The sequence below is a fragment of the Nerophis ophidion genome, linkage group LG08, assembly GCF_033978795.1.
Source record: "Nerophis ophidion isolate RoL-2023_Sa linkage group LG08, RoL_Noph_v1.0, whole genome shotgun sequence".
NCBI classification, from domain to species: domain Eukaryota; kingdom Metazoa; phylum Chordata; class Actinopteri; order Syngnathiformes; family Syngnathidae; genus Nerophis; species Nerophis ophidion.
This window is the reverse complement of record NC_084618.1, coordinates 43,024,016-43,046,193: the sequence shown is the minus strand read 5'-3', so window position 1 is coordinate 43,046,193 and position 22,178 is coordinate 43,024,016. Positions and strand designations below refer to the sequence as shown.

The 22,178-nt window shown below is 43.8% G+C and overlaps 1 pseudogene; it reads right to left on the bottom strand.

Annotated features, from left to right (window-relative positions):
• Positions 1–11,211: 11,211 nt before the first annotated feature.
• Positions 11,212–18,185, bottom strand: LOC133558438 (uncharacterized; annotated as a pseudogene).
• Between the last annotated feature and the right edge of the window lie 3,993 nt (positions 18,186–22,178).

The following is a 22,178-nucleotide window of genomic DNA, read 5'->3' as shown; positions in this document are numbered from 1 at the left end:
ACATGGATTATGACAGGAAATGGCATACAGACAAAATGCAATTTAAACCAGCATGGTAATAAAAAATATTTGTTTACAGATATTAATACTAAAGCAGTCTGTCTCATCTGTAATCAGTCCGTGGCTGTACCAAAGGAGTACAATGTACGTCGCCACTACAAGACAAACCACGCGTCGTTCTTAAAGTACCAAGGAGTTGGTAGCTAAACTTTGTTCGCAGCAAATTGCCTTAGGACGGTCCTCTTCTATAGCGCAACACGGGCCATGCAGCTATGACATTTCAGCTTTAATTGCCAAGACTGAAAGATATTTTTGCAACAGGGGATATTGTTAAAGAGTGTTTGACCACAGAGGCCACATTAATGTGCCCATATCAGGTACATGTCTTCTCCGAATTCAGCCTCTCCCGCAACACAGTAACTCGTATTGAAGACACGAGTTTGGACATTAAAGGAACATTTTAAAACCAAAACGCCCAGATTTACTGCCTTTTCACTGGTATCTGATGAGAGTAAGGACATTTCAGATTTAGCGCAACTTTTAGTTTTTATTCGAGGAGTAAGTGACAGCATGGCAAACTCACGAGCTCGCTGGAGTAGAGACACTCCGAGGACATGTTTGCAGCAGTCGGACGGAGAGGTACAATTTGAGCCGGAAGAAAATGGCCGGGGCAACGACAGACGATGATCCTGTGATGATTACCAAAAAAATGGACTTGCCACGCTGGTTGCTCAAAGAGTTTCCTAGTGTGGAGGAAAGCTGCCACAATACCACTGTATTCTGCACCAAGAACAACTGTGTGCCAAATTAATTGGGCTTTGAGACGTGGTGTGCGATGCTGTTAAAATCATAAACTGCATATGATCAAAGGCTCTTTCACATCGCCAGTTCAGAGCCCTTTGGAAGAACTTGATGCGCAATACATCGATGTGCTGTACCACGAAGAAGTTTGCTGGCTCAGCAGAGGGAAAGCGCTCAAAAGATTCCTTGAGCTGCGCTATGTCATCAAAGAGTTTCTGACAACCAAGGCCAGTAAGATCCAAGTCTCTACAGATGACAGATGGGTTTGTGCCATGGCTTTCATGGTGGATATCATGATCCTGCTCAATGCACTGAATATTCAGCTGCAATGCAAGGAACAGATTATGACAGACAGGTTTGACGATGTGAAAGTTTGGGCTCCTCTCTGGACATCTGTCTGCAGGTAAATCAAAATATCAAGATTATATACAACACTGAACAGACAACTCTATAAATCACACAAAAGGGGTTACCATTATGTGCATACTTGCCAACCCTCCCAAATTTTCCAGGAGACTCCAGAATTTCAGTGTCTCTCCCAAAAACTCCCGAATTTCTCCCGATTTCTAGCCGGACCTGAGTGAGGACAGCCTGTCGTCACGTCCGCTTTTCCTCTTTATAAAAAGCGTGCCGGCCCGTCACGTTATAACATCTACGACTTTTGGAGCTCAGTGCGCAACTGCACACACAACAAGAAGGAGACTATTATATACGTCTCCGTTATCCATAGGTTCATCTCTAACCCATAAAGTAGGCAGGCACAAAGCTATTTCTCAGTGTGTGTTTATTCCAGCCGGCACGTTAATACACTGCCACACAACATCCGGTTTCCCATCTTGCATTGCTTCAAAACTATGGCAAGTTGTAATGTCCAAAAACATAACAGACAAAGCAGAAGATTGAAGAAGAGACAGTCATGGCAACGATGGGTAGGAAGAAGAAGTACGCTTGCAGGAAGAGATGGACGATTCCAGACTCTGGTGCCTTTGATGAAACCATTTTTGTGAGTGCCACGCAACAATGCATGATCAGAGAAGGTGTTCAGCATGGTTAGAAAGATAGTGACAGAGAATAGAACGAGGATCGACAAATCAACCCTAAACTCATTCCTTTCCTGCAAATTCAATTTCACAGATTCTGCCCATACCTCTGCTCCTTCAAAGGCTGTGCTACTGGCTGCAAAGCATAGTACTTCAAACACAACAATGAGTAGAGGAGTGTTATGTGTGTGTATATGTTTAAATAAATGAACACTGAAATTCAAATATTTCTTTTATTATATATATCTAAGAAATACTCGAATTTCAGTGAGTTCTAGCTATAAATATACTCCGCCTCCCCTTAGCCCCGCCCCGGCCCGACCATCCAATCTCCCGAATTCGGAGGTCTCAAGGTAGGCAAGTATGGTTATGTGATGGAAAACTCTCGTTACTTAGGTTCAAGTCGGTTCCAGTGTATTTATGTCTTCTCCGCGATGCTGAAGACATTAGCGTAGATGTGTGTCCTGGCTGACCATGCTGTTGTAAATTTGAGTTTATAGCAATTTTACTGGTTATTGTGGACAAAACATAGGCAGTTGTTTACTTTTTCACAAGAAACGTGGCTCACTTCCCCAGTATGAGAACAGTGAACTTAATAGAGGAGAGGGTGCATGCATAGGCAGGACTTATCACCAACCTAAAACGGGAGTTGGATACGCGCTTTATGGATTTTAGAAGCAGAGTCGGTGATATTGAACTATTTTCTCAACCCTTCAATGTTAGCCCTGAATCTGTTCCAGACCACATTCAGATGGAGTAGATTGACTTTCAATGTGATACTGGGGTAAAAATGTTATTATTGACAGTACATTTGAAAGGCAAGTTTAGACATTTCACGAGGGAGGTGCTGGACATTGAGTCCAAGTGGACCATGTTCCGCACCTCTATTGTCGAGGCGGCTGATTGGAGCTGTGGCTGGAGGGTAGTTGGTGCGTGTCAGGGCGGATATCCTAGAACCCGTTGGTGGACACCAGCGGTGAGGGATGCCGTCAAGCTGAAGAAGAAGTGCTATCGGGTTCTTTTGGCTCATAGGACTCCAGAGGCAGTGGACAAGTACCGACAGGCCAAGCGGTGTGCAGCTTCAGCGGTCGCGGAGGCAAAAACTCGGACATGGGAGGAGTTCGGGGAAGCCATGGAAAACGACTTCCGCACGGCTTCGAAGCGATTCTGGACCACCGTTTTTCCGCCTCAGGAAGGGGAAGCAGTACGCTGTCAACACCGTGTATGGTGCGGATGGTGTTCTGCTGACCTCAACTGCGGATGATATGGATAGGTGGAAGGAATACTTCAAAGACCTCCTCAATCCCGCCAACACGTCTTCCTATGAGGAAGCAGTGCCTGGGGAATCTGTGGTGGGCTCTCCTATTTGCCGAGGTAGTTAAAAAGTTCATCTGTGGCAAGGCCCCAGGGGTGGATGTGATCCGCCCGGAGTTCCTTGAGGCTCTGGATGCTGTGGTGCTGTCTTGGTTGACAAGACTCTGCAGCATCACGTGGACATCGGGGGCGGTACTTCTGCATTGTCAGACCGGGGTGGTGGTTCCTCTCTTTAAGAAGCGGGACCGGAGGGTGTGTTCCAACTATCGTGGGATCACACTCCTCAGCCTTTACGGTAAGGTTTATTCAGGTGTACTGGAGAGGAGGCTACGCCGGATAGTCGAACCTCGGAATCAGGAGGAACAGTGTGGTATTCGTCCTGGTCGTGGAACTGTGGACCAGCTTTATACTCTCGGCAGGGTTCTTGAGGGTGCATGGGAGTTTGCCCAACCAGTCTACATGTTCTTTGTGGACTTGGAGTAGGCATTCGACTGTGTCCCTCGGGAAGTCATCTGGGAAGTGCCAGAGAGTATGGGGTATCGGACTGTCTTATTGTGGCGGTCCGCTCCCTGTACGATCAGTGTCAGAGCTTGGGCCGCATTGCCGGCACTAAGTAGGACACATTTCCAGTGAGGGTTGGACTCCGCCAAGGCTGTTCTTTGTCACCGATTCTGTTCATAACTTTTATGGACAGAATTTCTAGGCGCAGTCAAGGCGTAGAGGGGTTCCGGTTTGGTGGCCGCGGGATTAGGTCTCTGCTTTTTGCAGATGATGTGGTCCTGATGGCTTCATCTGACCGGAATCTTCAGCTCTCACTGGATCGGTTCGCAGCCGAGTGTGAAGCGACCGGAATGAGAATCAGCACCTCCAAGTCCGAGTCCATGGTTCTCGCCAAGAAAAGGGTGGAAGGCCATCTCCGGGTTGGGCAGGACACCCTGCCCCAAGTTGAGGAGTTCAAATACCTAGGAATCTTGTTCACGAGTGGGGGAAGAGTGGATCGTGAGATTGACAGGCGGATCGGTGCGGCGTCTTCAGTAATGCGGACGTTGTACCGATCCGTTGTGGTGAAGAAGGTGCTGAGCCGCAAGGCAAAACTCTCAATTTACCGGTCGATCTACGTTCCCATCCTCACCTATGGTCATGAACTTTGGGTCATGACTGAAAGGATAAGATCACTGGTACAAGCGGCCGAAATGAGCTTCCTCCGCCTGTGGCGGGGCTCTCCCTTAGAGATAGGGTGAGAAGCTCTGCCATCAGGGAGGAGCTCAAAGTAAGGCCGCTGCTCCTCCACATCGAGAGGAGTCAGATGAGTTGGTTCGGGCATCTGGTCAGGATGCCACCCGACCGCCTCCCTAGTGAGGTGTTTAGGGCACGTCCAACCGGTAGGAGGCCACGGGGAAGACCCAGGACACGTTGGGTAGACTGTCTCCCGGCTGGCCTGGTGAACGCCTCGGGATGCAATGTGTTGACAACTAGTTTTTTTGTGGACATGTTCCATAAATATTGAAGATTTCTTTTTTTGTGAAGAAATGTTTAGAATTTCAGATGGATCTCTATTACAATCCCCGAAGAGGGCACTTTAAGTTGATGATTACTTCTATGTGTAGAAATCTTTATTCATAAATGAATCACTTTTTTATTTTTCGAAAAATGTTTTTAGTTTTTTTTAATATCTTTTTTCCAAATACTTTAAGAAAGACCACTACAAATGAGCAATATTTTGCACTGTTATACAATTTAATAAATCAGGAACTGATCTCTTTTTTTCAAGCAAAAATGCTTTGCTCTGATTAGGGGGTAATTGAATTAAAAAAATGTTCACAGGGGGTACACCACTGGAAAAAAAAGTTGAGAACAACTGATGTAGACAAGTGGCTCCTTTCAAATCCTGGAACTAAAGTATTGCACAGAAAGTCTATGGCTAAATGCACAGCACCGTGGAATAAGACAAGCAGGTCCACATTAGCTGCAGAGGAAGTGAGCGAAGTATCTAATAAAAAACTTCTTGTTCCATGCACTACAAGATGGAATTCATTTTACGATGCTGTGGCCAGAACTGTTGAAATACCTATGACTGACTTGAGTGACATATCTGATCGATTACAGCTCAAATATATCAGTGACAGGGAACTTCATTTTCTGAAGGACTATTCTGCCATAATGAAGCCACTTACAGTTGCTCTAAACATCCTCCAAGGAGAGGAGAACTGTTACTTTAGCACCCTCTTGCCCACTCTAGAAACATTACTGTCAAAGACCCTGGAGGTGAAAGACAGTCTGACTGCGGCAAATGGCCTACCTGAAGCCACAGTAAAGGTAAGAAATATTCATCAATACTTTTGTAATTAACTGGTTTTCCCTTTTCATTGTACAGTAGTGGACACCACTCATTATTTTAACTACAGAGTAGATGTCATTAATATTGTTAGCTGAGGGAGAGCACTAATATAATAAATAGACAAAGAAAATGGTTGACATTTGAAAAAAAGTTATTTTCATTGCATTAAAGGCCTACTAAAACCCACTACTACCTACCACACAGTCTGATAGTTTATATATCAATGATGAAATATTAACATTGCAACCCATGCCAATACGGCCGGTTTAGTTTACTAATTGCAATTTTAAATTTCCTGGGAGTTTCTTCTTGAAAACGTCGCGTGATGATGATGTATACGCGTGACGTCATGGGCTGTTAGGAATATGAGCGCTGCGCACACACACAGCTAAAAGTTGTCTGCTTTAACCGCATAATTACACAGTATTTTGGAGATCTGTGTTGCTGAATCTTTTGCAATTTGTTCAATTAATATTGGAGAAGTCAAAGTACAAAGATGGAGTTGGGAAGCTTTAGTCTTTAGCCACACAAACACACTGTGATTCCTCGTTTAAAATTCCCGGAGGTGAAACTTTACTATGGATCACAGCGAACATGATCCCGACCGAATGTCCACCAGCAGGTTTCGGTGAAAAAATTGTGGTTAAAAAGTTGCTTCTTACTGGAGATCAGCTGAGCTTGTGCCGCCCATACATCTGCCGTTGACTTCCCTGAGACACTGCGCGTCAAGACACCCGTGGACACACACCTCCGACTATCAGGTACTGTTAAACTCACTAAAACAATAGCAACACAATAGAAAGATAAGGGATTTCCTATAATTATCCTAGTAAATGTGTCTAAAAACATCTGAATCCATCCTAATGCAATCGCGTTTTTTTTTTTTTCTAGTCCGTCGCTATCAATATCCTCAAACACGAATCTTTCATCCTCACTCAAATTAATGGGGAAATTGTCGTTTTCTCAGTCCGAATAGCTGTTTTTGTTGGAGGCTGCCATTAAAAACAATGTGAATATGTGAGGAGCCATCAACATGTGACGTCATCATCTGCGACTTCCGGTAAACATAGGGCTTTTCTGTTAGCACCAAAAGTTGCGAACTTATTGTGGATGTTCTCTACTAAATCCTTTCAGCATAAATATGGCAATATTGCGAAATGATCAAGTATGACACATAGAATGGACCTGCTATCCCCGTTTAAATAAGAAAATCTCATTTCAGTAGGCCTTTAAGGGACAACATATGTCATGAGCATATTGATAAACTGTACTGCAGGGTGCAGCATAAATAGATAACAATACTTGTTTGGCTAAATACAGTTTCATAACAATAGTTCAAAATTGCCTGGTGGTGTGCTGCTTTCATGGACATAAATGCAAATTAAAAAAATAGATAAACAAAAGGCTGTCTCACTTATGTCAGACTTATGTCTGTGTCACTGTGTGTATGTTTCCAGACTATCAAAGGACCTTCTTGGAAAGCCACAATGCAATGCTGGCAGCCGTCACACTTCCCAAGTTCATGTTGCGTTGGGTGAGAGGTCATAGGAAGAGAGAGGGACTCCTTTTAGCAGAGTGTCACAGGTTTGTCCCTGAGCAGCAACCAGCAAGGAATCTTGTGTCTCCTAAAACTCCACCAGACTCAGGCTCCTTGAAAGACAAAGAGCTCGACTTATTTTCCTTTGAGGATGACGATGAAAGCTTTGCCACTGTGAAAACTGAGGTAATGGCTTACTTGAAAACAGCCGAAACAGGCATGGAGATTCTCAAACAATTTCCCGCAATTTAGGGAATTTGTCTGAAGCAAAATGCAGGTACCCCATCCATTGCACCCTTTGAGAGACTCTTCAGTCTGGGAAGTCTGGGACTGTCTCGATACTTGCCAACCCTTCCTGATTTTCCGGGAGACTCCCGAAATTTAACGCCTCTCCCGAAAACTTCTCGGGACAAATTTTCTCCTGAAATCTCCCGAAATTCAGGCGGAGTGCCCCCTCCAGCTCCATGCAGACCAACCCGATGTTGTGACCCTCTTAAACAGGACAATACTGCCATCTACTGTACATAGAATAGAATGTAAATATATTCTACATTTAAGTGCAGTCAAGGAACATGCATTAGGGAGTCTGTTCTGAAGCCCACAGTAAAGAGACGTAACTTAATCACGTCGCCTGGTTATTGACTCCAACCCAATATATTACACCGTCGACAAGCAAAATGAAGAAATACGCTTGCAAGTTCCAGAACGATTGGCAACAAGAATTTCAGTTTATCCAGGAGAGTTCATAGGGGAAGGGGTATGTTGCCTCTAAATTTTGTAGAACATACTTCTCCATTGAACACGGCGGCCGAACGGATATACTCAGCCATGAACGAACAGTCAGGGAAGCACAAAGCGTCCGCAGCGCAGCATCGTTCACAACCCAGTATTATGGCCCACCTCGCAAAATGGAGACCCGATGGTGTATATTATGCTGAGACAAAAATGGCTATGGTGATAGCTGGAAACCACCTCCCGTTCTCATTTGCGGATGTCTACAACAAATCCGTGAAGGATTTACGCAAATGGCAGAACAAAGGTTACTCAAATAGTGAAAGATAAGTGTTGTTGTTGTTTTTTTAGTAACCAGCAAGCACAGTACAGTTAGTAGAACAATTGTGTTTTATTACTGTGTATTTGATAGGTGCCGTCGGAAATTCAACTATTTCTTTTATTTATATATATATATATATATATATATATATATATATATATACATATATATATATATATATATATATATATACTGTAAATATATATATATATACATAATAAAATAAATATATGTAGCTAGAATTCACTGAAAGTCAAGTATTTTATACATATACTGTATATATATACATATAAATATATATATAATATATATGAAATACTCGAGTTGGTGAATTAAACGCCACCTCTGTTAACCACGCCCCCAACCACGCCTCCGCCCCTACCAACCCCCCCCCCCCCCCCCCCCCCCCCGCCCCCACCCCCGAACACGCGAATAAGCACTTTTTGTTGTTATGTACTTAACACTTCTGTTATTTTACACAAAAGTTATCTTATGGCTGCTGCCTGGACTTCGGAGTTTAGCTAAAGGAAAAACATTGTCTTTAAAAAATATATATATAACTAACCCTAACCCTTATTTTGATGGAATATACACAACGGCAATTGTCTACGTCATACGTATTTGATGCAGAAAGCATTTTTAGTTGTGCACTTTGATTCAGTTAGCATTTATGGTTGTCTATAGGCCTACCAGCAGTTATTTGGTGCTGAGTGAAAGAATGTTTAATCTTTCCAAGTTGAATTATATAATATATTCAGTTATTTGTTTGAATTGTTTCATAATGCATTGAGCAAAATATGACCATTTATTTTGTGTTTATTTTGCTTGCTAGATTTGATATAAGACGGAACAGGAGTTATGGTGCTTGTACTGAAGCCCGGAGCTCTCTATGCATTACCCCAGTTTAGTGTAGGGATAAGGAAAGATAGATCCGCCAGGATTCCTGTTCAAGTTTGTTAACTTGATATTCTATAAGTTTAGAGTGATGTCATAATCAAACACTCTAGAATTCCAGAATGAAAGAGCAACAGTATATAATTTAAATCACATGATTTTATTTTAAAACTTTGTGTATGTCATGTGTGCCTTCCTTGGGTGAAGCCCGGTTTACAGCTATGTTGTGACATGTTGTTATTATGCTGTTTGTTATGTGTGTATGTTATCCATCCGTCCATCCATCCATTTTTTACTGCTTTGTTGCAGCTATTTAAAGACATACTGAAACCAACTACTGCCGACCATGCAGTCTGATAGTTTATATATCAATGCCATCCATCCATCCATTTTCTACCGCTTATTCCCTTTGGGGTCGCGGGGGGCGCTGGTGCCTATCTCAGCTACAACCGGGCGGAAGGCGTGGTACACCCTGGACAAGTCACCCCATCGCAGTATATGAAGTGAAGTGAATTATATTAGTGTCTTGCCCAAGGACACAACGGCAGTGACTAGGATGGCGGAAGCGGGAATCGAACCTGCAACCCTCAAGTTGCTGACACGGCCACTCTACCAACTGAGCTATACCGCCCCAATGAAATCTTAACATTGCAACACATGCCAATACAGCCGGTTTAGTTTACTAAATTGCAATTTTAAATTTTTTCCGCGAGGTATCATGTTGAAAACGTCGCGGAATGATGACGCTTATGTTGACGCGTGCTTGTGACGTTATTGGTTGAAGCGGACATTTTAGCCCAGCACCACTCACGGCTAAAAGTCGTCTGCTTTAATCGCATAATTACACAGTATTTTGGACATCTGTGTTGCTGAATCTTTTGCCTTTTTTTCAATTAATAATGGAGACTATAAAGAAGAATGCTGTTGGTGGAAAGCGGTGCATTGCAGCTGCCTGTAGCTGTCACGCCCAGGAAATCATGTTTTATTTAGGTCATGTTATGTTTTGTTTTTTGGACACTTGTTTCCTGTTTTGCACTTCCTGGTTCGTTTTTATTTCCATAGGAACTCGTTAGTTTCCCCCTTGTCTCCAAGTCACGCCCCGGACCTCAGTTCGCACACCTGCTGGTTAATTATCACTGCTAGTATTCAAGCCACATTTGCCTGATAGTCAGTCTGGCAACTTTACCTACCAACATACCTACATATCCCGTATACATCTGCTTCATGCCTTGCTATGCTGTTCGTTTTTGTCCACGCCACGTAAGTTGTGTATTTATGCCTCAGTGCAAGTTTTGTTTTTTCATGCCACCGTGCAAGTGTTTTTGTTTGTTTGTATTTTGTAGCCTAGTGTGTGTGTTACGGACAGTGTTGATTGAGCTGTGTTGAAGCAGCAAAAAAGGACATTGTGTTAAATGAAGAGTTTCTGTCTGTGATCGATGAACTCCATGGTGTTCAGGGATGAACAGTCTCTCCTATTGCTTTTGTACAATTTTTTCAGCTATAGTTATATTAATCATTAGTAATGTAGCAGCCTAGTTTTGAATGGTAGGGTCCCTGCTATCACATGTTGATAAAAATATAACATTTACATAATAGAAATCAACCAAAGGCTTCCCAAATGCTGTAACAAAAGCATGATGAGTTGACTTGAAACTGTTTAATGTTGCACTTTTTATATGTAGAAGAACAGTTGTGTCATTTTATTTATTCTAAGCAACAACTTGAGTTAGTTTAATGTGGAGTAACGTGGGCAGAATTATTATAGTGTTCCCAATGTTAAAAGGATAATGCCATTGTTTACAAATTTGGTAAATGAATAACCCAAAAAAAATTATATTTTGTTGTTTTCTTACTGTACCGAAAATGAACCCAACCGTGACCTCTAAACCGAGGTACGTACCGAACCGAAATTTTTGTGCAACCGTTGCATCCCTACCTTTAACCTAACTGTACATTGGGGACAACCTTGACCTTTGACCTAATGGGATATCCGAACCATCGCTCCAAACTGCGGGGTTGGATAGTTCAGAGGCTATGTTCCTTTTTCGCTGAACAGGTGGGTCACGGTTGATTGGTAATGTTTTTTTTTCTTCCATAATTTGAATAAAACAATTGATTAATAACATGTGAATAATCATGTGATAAATGCAAAATCCAAAATCTGATTAAAATTGTCAATAAACCAAACTGCACATTGAAATCCTCATGTCAAACCTTAACTGTAGCTCAAACCTTAGAGGGCTGATAGTTCAGTGTGTTCTGGTGCTTGATCTATGAACTAATGGGTAAGGATTCAAATCCTAGGTAAGAATTGGTGATATTTGAAAATCCATCAATTTTCTACCGCTTATTCCTCTCGACTCTGACTTTACTGTAAATTTAAATCCTAATGAGAAACCCTAACTGCACCTGGAAACCCTATTGATAAACCCTAACTGTAACTCAAAACTTAGAGGCTGCATAGTTCAGTGGGTTATGACGCTCAATCACCATTACACTGTCTACATGGAAGAAGACCTCCTACGACCCTCTGTTGGCTTCCTGATGGCCTGGACCAGGGGTCGGGAACCTTTTTGGCTGAGAGAGCCAAAAAGCCAAATATTTTAAAATGTATTTCCGTAAGAGCCATATAATGTTTTTTTTAACACTGAATACAACTAAACGCGTGCATTTTTAAGTAAGACCAACATTTCTAGAGTATAATAGGTATCTTATTCTTTGTAATAACATTGTTATTCTGAAGCTAACTGTGGAGGGGGCGTGGCCTGCGGGCCTGCAGCGAACTGGGGTGTGCCAGGACCGGCCTCGAAATCAGCGAGAGCTGCGTAGATGGCCCACCTGAGCCTTGTTATCTAATCACCTGTCGTTCTGTTATAAGCAGCAGCCAGGAGGAGAGATGGGGTTGGGGCTGGAGCCAGAGCGCGAGCGAGAACGAAAGAGAAAAATACAATTGCTGGAAAGCAACTGAGAGACTTATTGAAAAATAAAACAATAGTTTAACCCTGAAATGTCGGTGCTTGGTGATCTGAGGAACCCCCAGGAGGACAAGCCCCACACTAACCAATAATAAATACATAACTTCTTAACGGAACTTCTTGAACAGGTGCGGTAGTAAACGGATGGATGGACTAAAAATGCATGAGAATGTTTTATGTTTTAAACATTATTTGAACAAGTATTACAAGTGGAATTATTCATTACTTATCATGTTAAGCAATGTCAGCTCAGATTTATCCGAGAGCCAGATGCAGTCATCAAAAGAGCCACATCTGGCTCGCGAGCCATAGGTTCCCTACCCCTGGCCTGGACTCTCACATTATCATAAATGTTATAATTTAATTACTGCTCCCACTTGGCATCTATTTCAGCCGGTCATCCAGGAAGGGAGTCCCCACATCCCCCGCTTTCCAAGGTTTTTTCTTTCCCCATTTTGGGCTTTCAGAGTTTTTCCTTGCCTGAATGTGGGTTCAGATCAGAGGATGTTGTTGAGGTTTGTGAAGAACATTTGAGATGCTGGTGATTGGGCCTTACAAATAAACTTTGATTCAATTATGTAAAGTCATTAGTCGAGTGGGTTGAGCTCTTTGGAGAAGTCACTTGTTGGTTTAGCGATTCTATTGTGTTAAACAAATATTTGGGGTAATTTTTATTGAGAAGAACGAGATAGGATCAATAATTAGTTTTAGCTAAAGCCAGATTGTGTTTTTAATTTATTAAAATATCACTGCTTCACAGAAATCCTCTAGTTGAGTCGCACACCACTTGCGGTCTAGATTTCTAAATGATTTTTTGAGACCTCTGGTTTCTTCCGTAAACAAGTGGGCATACCTTTTCTGAACTTGTTTTAGTTTTAACGGTGCTATTTTATCAATGGCGTTGCGCAGACCATTATTAAATTTGTTGGTAAGGCTATCAATAGCCCACATAATTGGGGAACGGTGCCATTACTTAGAGCAGTACGCCAGAGAGAGTCATGGCTGTAGCAGCACTAATAAAACGTATTTAGGGATAAACAAAAGCATTTGACACAATCAATCATAACATCTTAATAAACAAATTAGAACGGTGACATTTTATGGTGTAGTGATTGGACATTTCTTTGGTATTTAGAAGTACCATGCATTGAGGGGGCGACACCAGAGACTAAAACTAGTTCAAAGCTGGTGCTTCTCAGATTTTTGTATTGTGCCCTCCCATCCTCCCTAGAAGAAAAAAACATTAGTGCCCACCCCACTCTCCGCTGCCACTATGAATAGTATATTTTGTTTAAAATTGCCCTAATTACAACTCTGCATAACATTGTATCCTTATTAACATTAAAGAACATTCACAAAAAGAAAGAAATACAGATTAACTTAAAACAAAGTATTCAGGCTTTAACAATGTTCTGCAGTCTGTAACAGAAAAGAATAAAGGGCATCAATTTGCCTGAAATTTAAAAACTATAAACATCTGCTGACCGACTTCATTCAACGTTTTGATACTAAAAAATATAAATAAACTCTATTATTAATATTAAATTTAAAATGATCAGCAACATTAACTCTGTAGCACAATATATAGAACAATTTAACCTATTCAACAAAAATTAATAAGTCAATTTGTGCTGAGTTTTTTTTAAATCTGAATCAGGAGGTCAGTACTCATGGCTACAATGAGCACGTTTTGTAGTGCACAGCATTTTCGAGGCATGGTTTAAAGCAGGAAACTGCATGATTCTAAAAGAGCATGTTCCCGGTGTTACATGTGCCCCCTCCCCCCTTGCCCACCTGGCATCGCATTGCACACCAGCCAGGGGATCCTGCCTCACTATTTGAGAAGGACTGATCTAAAGTGTCACTGTAGCAATGCGCGGGTTCACAAATTGTTTGTGTAAGACCACAACTGTCGATTAAAGTCTGGACCGCTATGATTGGAGGGTCTAATGTAGGGGTGTCAAACTCAAATACAGAGTGGGCCAAAATTTAAAACTGAACAAAGCCGCAGGCCAAGGTTGAACAAATTAACCTTTTAATAGGGACCCAAACAAGTTTTGCATTGAACATTGAACAAGCAAGGTTTATATACAGTTACTTTATAGTGACGTGCGAAATCGAGTTTCAAATAATAATAATAAAAATTAAAAAATATCAATGGCATATCAAATAAAATTTAAATACAAATGTAATGCCTCTTCTATTTGCAGCCTTCTGAGATAAATATCAAAATATATTGTAGCGTCCCGAAAGAGTCAGTGCTGCAAGGGGTTCTGGGTATTCGTTCTGTTGTGTTTATGTTATATTACAGTGCAGATGTCTCCCGAAATGTGTTCGTCATTCTTGTTTGATGTGAGTTCACAGTGTGGCGCATATTTGTAACAGTGTTAAAGTTGTTTATACGGCCACCCTCAGTGTGACCTGTATGGCTGTTGACCAAGTAAGCCTTGCATTCACTTATGTGTGTGTAATAGCCGCATATATTATGCGAGTGGGCCTGCACGCTGTTTGTATAGAGGAAATGCGGATGTGACAACAGGTTGTAGAGAATGCTAAAGGCAGTGCCCTTAAGGTACGCCCTCAATATTGTTGTCCGAGTAAAAATCGGGAGAATGCTTGCTTGCCCCGGGAGATTTTCGGGAGGGGCACTAAACTTTGGGAGGATTGGCAAGTGTGAGCCAGGGGCTCCGAAAAGGGGGGGTAAAGGAGACGGATTCTAGGGGCCCATGATGGAGGGGGGCCCAGAGAGGCCCCTAATGATGATGAAATTATGTGTTGGGGGCCCTGTAAAGATTATTTTCATGGGGCCCAAAATCCCTAGCGGCGCCCCTGGTTACAGCGGCACCGCTGCTGTGTAATAACAGTGGGCCAGCTGTAATGTTAATTAGATATTGCCTCAAGGGCCAAATTAAATTACACAGCGGGCCAAATTTTGCCCGCGGTCCAGAGTTTGACACCCATGGTCTAATGGGTTATTCCAATCAATATTAAAATCGTACATGATAACTATATTATCCGCATTAGTCACCAGATTAGCCAAGAACTCAGATAATTTGTTGACAAAGTCTGAACAAGGCCAAGGAGGATGGTAGATGACGGCCAGATTGTCACGATCGGGGTGCAGCTTGCTGCGGTCCGTTCTCCCGGGATGCAAAACTGACAACTCCGGACGAAAACGTGAAGGTAAGGCTTGATTTATTCTTCATTTTAAATACACCAATGGTGCAACTGGACACATCCTGAGTGATGTAACCTAGGATCACAGGGGGTTTCGGGTCTTTCAACAATCAGACCCCCTCCCCTAGGCGACCCAGCCAGGGTTGATCAGGCCCCAGCCTGTGTCCAGGTAGCGCTACTGCCCTACATGCCACGCCTCTCCCCTCCTGATCCACAGCCACCTTGATGCCACTTCTGCTGCATCTGTGACTAACTTAATGGCCCTTTGTTGACTGGCCCCTGTGATGCCAAGCATTCTGTAGGCCCTGCAGAGAGATTTGCCCACAAACCCTCGACATCCCACTTCAACAGGCTGGCACATCGCTCGCCACCCATTGCTCCGACACTCCTCCACAAGCTGAGAGTACTTTGCGCTCTTCCTCTCATTGGCCTCCTCCATACGGTCCTCCCAAGGCACTGTGAGCTCCAGGATTACCTGCTTGGAGGCCACTGAGGTGAGCACAATATCTGGCCTTAGTGTTGTTTTGGCAACCACGTCGGGGAACTTCAACTGCTTTCCCAGATCAACTGACAGCTCCCAGTCGCGTGCTGTTGCCAACAGACCAGAAGAGGTGTTCCGGGCAGCCGGTGTTGACTTCTCCCCAGCTCTGATGAAAGCAGTACTCTTCACTGGGCGGAGGCTCTTGCTGTGACTGACTCCCCTGCAGATAGCATCAGCTATGGCTTTCAGGACCTGGTCATGTCGCCAGCGGTACTGCCCTTCACCCAGGGCTTTTGGACAACAGCTTAGGATGTGCTCCAAGGTTCCTCTCCTCTGGCAGAGGGGGCACCCTGGTGTCTCCACCTTACCCCAGGTGAAGAGGTTGGATGGATTTGGCAGCACGTCGTTGACCGCCTGGATCAAGAACTTTATCCGATGGGGTTCTGCTTTCCAGAGCTCGGTCCATGTGACCTTACGCTCTGAGGCTTGTTCCCATCTCATCCAGGCGCCCTGTTGCCGCATTCCCGCCATCTGGCAGGCTCGCCTTTCCTCAACTCCTGCTCGCACCTCCTTGAGGATCAGTGACCTCTTCTCTTTCCTCTGCGCCTTATCATAGCGAGGTGTTCTTCTGCTACCTAAGCCAGATCTCCCCTGTGCCACTGTTCCCACCAACACCTTTTGCCGTAGCCTTGCCTCTGCGACATCCACAGCCTCGACAGCTCTCCACTTCCGCCCTGTCCTGACTTCAATCCCAGCCTGTGCAACCTTTGGGTCACTGGATTCCCGATATTGTAGGAGCTTCCTGGACCGTGTCAACCTGAACTCCTCGCTCAGGCTGCTTATGGAGAGCTTCAGTTTGTTGTTGTGCCCGTATAGAGCAATGCCGCTCAGGCTTCGCGACTGTCCTAGCCACCTGCGCAGGAACCTACTGACCCTCATCTCAAAGCCTTCCACCGTTGAAATGGGGACTTCGTACACCATGAGGGGCCAGAGGATTCGAGGGAGAATCCCGTGCTGGTAAATCCAGGCCTTGAACTTGCCAGGAAGGCCAGACTTATCCACCACGGACAGCCAGGTCTCCAGGTTTTGGTTGGTCGATTTTGTGGAGTCTGCGTCTCTCAGGCTGCAATCAAACACCTTTCCCAAGCTCTTCACAGGTTCCTCGGTGAGTGATGGTATTTTGGTGGAGCCAAGTGAGAAGCAGAAGTTGCCAGTAACCTTCCCTTTCTTTAGCACTAGGGCCCTCGACTTGGCCGGCTTGAAGTTCATGAGAGCCCAGGAAATCACCTCCTGAAGGCCATTCAAGATCCACCTGCAACCCGGGACAGATGCAGTAGTCACTGTCAGGTCGTCCATGAAGGCTCGGATGGGTGGCTGTCGGACTCCAGACCTGGAGAGGGGCCCTCTCCACTGAACTTCCGCAGACTTCACCAGCATGTTAATGGCGAGCGCAAAGAGGATGACCAAGATCGCACAGCCAGTGTTGATCCCCTTTTCAAGCCTGTGCCAGTCGGAGGTTGTTTTTCCGGAGGAGACTCTTAGATGGAAGTTGGCATAGTAGTCCAGAATGAGGTCTCTGAACTCCTTTGGAATGTGATGCCGATTCAGTGCCTCTTCGACTAGCTTGTGGGGTATGGATCCATAGGCATTTTTGAGGTCCAGCCAAAGAACAGCCAGGTCCCCCTTATTCTCTCTGGCTTCCCTAATGAGCTGAGTGACCACGCCTGTGTGCTCCAGACATCCAGATACCTCTGGGATCCCTCCTTTCTGGACTGATGTATCAATGTAGGAGTTCTTCAGGAGTTAGTCTGTCAGTCGCCTGGCCATGAGGCTGAAGAAGATCTTCCCTTCAACACTCAGCAATGAGATGGTTCGGAATTGATTGATGTTCTGAGACTTCTCCTCCTTTGGGATCCACACACCCTTTGCCTGTCTCCACTGGTCTGCTACCTTGCCCCTCCTCCAGATCACCTTCAGGATTTTCCAGAGTCCGTGTAGTAGTCTTTGACAGTTCTTATAGACATTGTAAGGTACTCCACTGGGCCCTGGAGAAGAGCTCATCCTTGCCCTTCGGACCACCTCCTGGATCTCCTTCCAGCCGGGCTCTTTCCCATCGAAGTCAAGCGTTGGTGTTGGTGGATTGATCAAGGACCTGCAGGGGCCTAGGTCTTGTTCTCTGCATCCATCGCTGTAAATTTGCTTGAGGTGGGGGTCGACCTCAGCTTTGGAGCAGGCCAGTTTACCGCTTCGCTTCTGTCCTAGCAGCTGTTTTGTGACTCCAAATGGATTCGCCAGAAAGGCAGCTCTCCTCCTGGACCTTTCCTTCCTCCTCCTCCTATGCCACTCCGCTCTCCTTAAGGTCATTAGCTTCTTGAGGATTATACAACGTAGTTCCGCAAGAGGCCCCCTATCCTCTTCGCTTGTAACCTTGAACTGCTGTCTCAAACACTTCAGTTCCTGCCTGAGCTGATGGATTTTACTCGCTCTATTGTTCATGATGTAGGGGGGCTTCGCTTCCCGCTTCTCCTCAAGTCCAAACCTCTCTGCAGCAAGGCTGATGATGATCGTGGTCATCGTCTTGAGGCGTCGATCAGCGTCCTCTTTGGCTGTTGTTTCCAAGATGGTATCAGCATCTTCATCAAACTGGAGCCACTCTTTCTCCTTGGTAGCTTGGAGCCACTTTACCCGACGATGTTCTGATGTCCTGTGTGCATCTGGTGGTTGCATCCCCTGGAGGCTCCGGACACTGTGGGGTGACTCCGGGCCTGGCTCCTCCTGCGTCTCACCAGGTGTAGTTCCTGTGCGCTGTGATTCTACCACCTTCTGCGTACACTTCATCCTCGCCTGGTGGATCCGCAGGCCATGTCGGTTCTTGCATACCTTCCCACATATGCATTCCATAGTCGACATCGTGTTTCCATTGCCATGTGTCATTGACCTTTGATCTGTCCAGTGGGATTCTCTTCCGCCCCCCATGAATTGATTAACGTGGACCCCGACCTAATCAAGTTGAAAAACTTATTCGGGTGTTACCATTTAGTGGTCAATTGTACGGAATATGTACTGTACTGTGCAATCTACTAATAAAAGTATCAATCAATCAATCAATCAACCCTCTCGGGAATCCCTGGGGGTATGTTTCCTGTAGGTTGATTCGTAGCTTGTTGTGGGTTCCTTCCTCTCCGAAGGTGCAGCTCGGGATGCTACCCCTCACTGCCCCGGTGCCGTTTTTCCGGGCTGTCCGCTGTCTCATAAATCATCCAACTACCAAGATACAGGCAAAACAACAAAAAGGCAAGCGTGCCTAAAAAACAAGAAGCTAAGACTTAGCATAGGCTAGGGAACAGCCAAAGCGTACTTGAAATGAGCGTGAAGCAAACAATGAAGCCACGACGAGTGACCGGAAAAGGCAGGCTTAAATAGAGTCTCTGATGAGCAACAGGTTAGCGTAAAAGGCAGGTGAAAATTATAAGTAACCATGGTGACTAAACATACTCAGGAGGTGCACAGACAGGAACTAAAGAAGTCCAAAAACGAACAGAACATGACCAAACAAAATCCGGACAATGGATCATTACACGGATAGAGTGGTAGTGGGACTACAGATCTCATAATAACAACCTTCAATGAAGGATAGGGTTAAGATTAAGGTTAGTATCAGAGATTAGGGCATGTGAACTTGTTTAGGGAGGAGGAGATGACTAAAAACTAATTTGGTTTTAACATGCCTCACTGAGACAAATCATGCTAACAATATTGTCTCTCATGACTTCATTAACTAACAGTGCCTTGGGGGACAATTATCTGATTAAAAAAAAAGAAAAAAACCTGTATCATGAGCTGCCTAATGTTATTTTTACCAGTGATATCCGTATAGTAACATTATTAAAGTTACGTTTACCTTGCTTCGTGTGTCTCAAATAATTCCGAGTACAGTGGGAATCTGGAAAATTACCTGCCAGGTCACCTAACAATTTTCTACCTCAGTAGCAGACATGTCAGACCCAATTACCAATTCAGAAGAAGTGTCTATTTTTATGTACTACTCTATGAGAAATGCTATGTGTGCAGAAATTGTCCAGCCTGGTGCGAGTTATCTCTGACATTACAAACTCCTCAACCAGGCTAACAGGCTATAGTATACCATGCCATCCCTGTACCAAATATAGTATTGAGTGGAATACTGTCATGTTCAAGTCCTTCCTTTTATGTGGGAAAGTACAACGCCTTAACCTCTATAGGCCTCAGTGGCCACATGTGTGGACAGCGCATTTTATCTCTTATTTTAAAAATTATGTACACTACTGAAGTGGGGTCTTATGCCGACATATGGACACTTATACTGCTATCTGGTGGTGTCAGAAGAGTATAACCTGAACCCGAGCCCAAAGCCAAGACAAGGAGACTTAAGCTGTATAATGACAATATCTAATTAAATAATTAATACAGTCATATACCAGAATGCTAATAGTTTCCATGCTGCTGCTGCCCTGAAATGTTTTATTTATTTATTTTATATATAAAATACTGTCTTTTTTCTTTTTCTTTTTTTTTATATTTATTAAAAAGTTCAGCTGTTTTTTTCAGTGGGGCCTTGGCTCCACTGCAAGCATGAATTAATAAAGTCAAGTCAAGTCATTATACTACTGTAACATACAATGGAATTTGGAAAAAAAAGTGTAAAAATAAAAAATAGCATTTCACTACACATGAAGTACACATTTGTGTACTTATGAACTAAGTACATCATATCAAAAGATGATTTTTAGTTTTTATTCTAATTAGGGTCCAATAAGCCCAAATAGCAAAGAGAAATAAAAAAGCATGTCATTTGACAGTAACACATCAAGAAATGTGGCATTGATCCTTGGATCACTATTACCTAGAACATATATTTAAAAAACAAACAAACGTCAAACTACCTTAAAGCAGGAGACTGATCATGATGTGATTCCAGATGTCAGCTTAGGCCATTGTACACAATGTTTGCTTATTCTCCCTGTGCTGCCAATACCCCAAACTCATCACACAGTCCAACATTATGTATCAAAAGTTAAAAGAAATTCAAAGACGAATGTAAGCTAATGAGGTGTACGGGCAATATTGCAAAGGAACATCAATATCTGAATCAAGAACTCGACTTGACTCCCTCCTAAAAATGAAACCAGACATCTTTTTTTGGCAACTAGAAAGTGTTTCATTGGATGAATACATAAATAAAATAATATTCTTACTCACAGTTCAGTCTCATCCAGCGCTCCTCTTTTTTTGCCTTATCTGATCCTTAAAGAGCAAAGCAGATGCACACAAGCGCCACCAAAAGTAATATAGAATAATATTATATAATGTATCAATAGCTATCTGAGTGAGCAGCTAGAAAAGCTTGTGCCTTTGATTTATAGATGAATACTACTGTATCTATGCCATGTTACGTATTTATACTCTACACAGCATCATTTTTTTCAATATAAACCTCATTAAAGCGGAGTCAGTGTGTCAGTCGATCCAAGAGAAAGAGCCGGTAGAACAATCAATAGCGAAAAAGTCTTTACTTTTTTGTGTAACAGGCCTAGGTCTTGGTTTAAGATAAGGCACTGACAGAATGCTGCAGGCAAAGTTTGTGCCCTTTAAAGATAATGATATGGCATGTGTTGCAGAGAGGGGTCAGAGAAGGTAGGGTTGGATCCAAAAAAAAAATGTTTGGGATTTATTGCTTCCTGTGGGCATGGCAAAGTTTAGAGAAAAAGAGACAATGGCAAAAATAGTACATTTTGAATATAGGTATCCAGTCCGGCCCTGCGATGGGGTGGCGACTTGTCCAGGGTGTACCCCATCTACCGCCCCAATGCAGCTGAGATGCAGCCGCGACCCCAAAAGGGACGAGCGGTAGAAAATGGATGAATAGATGGTATACAGTCCCCACACAACAAAGTCACTCATTTTAATAAAGATTGTTTTATCCACATATATTGACCTACAACGGATTGCTTAACGTATTATCAATCAATCAATCAATGTTTATTTATATAGCCCTAAATCACAAATGTCTCAAAGGACTGCACAAACCACTACGACATCCTCGGAAAAACCCACATAAGGGCAAGGAAAACTCACACCCAGTGGGACGTCTGTGACAATGATGACTATTAGAACCTTGGAGAGGACCACACATGTGGGCAACCCCCCACCACCCCACGCCCCCTAGGGGACCGAAAGCAATGGATGTCGAGCGGGTCTAACATGATACTGTGAAAGTTCAATCCATAGTTGATCCAACACAGCCGCGAGAGTACAGTTCAAAGCGGATCCAAGACAGCAGCGAGAGTCCCGTCCATAGGAAACCATCCCAAGCGGAGGCGGATCAGCAGCGTAGAGATGTCCCCAACCGATACACAGGCGAGCGGTCCATCTTGGGTCCCGACGAGCGGTCCATCCTGGGTCCCGACTCTGGACAGCCAGTACTTCATCCATGGCCATCGGACCGGACCCCCTCCATAAGGGAGGGGGGGACAGAGGAGAAAAAGAAAAGAAGCGGCAGATCAACTGGTCTAAAAAGGAGGTCTATTT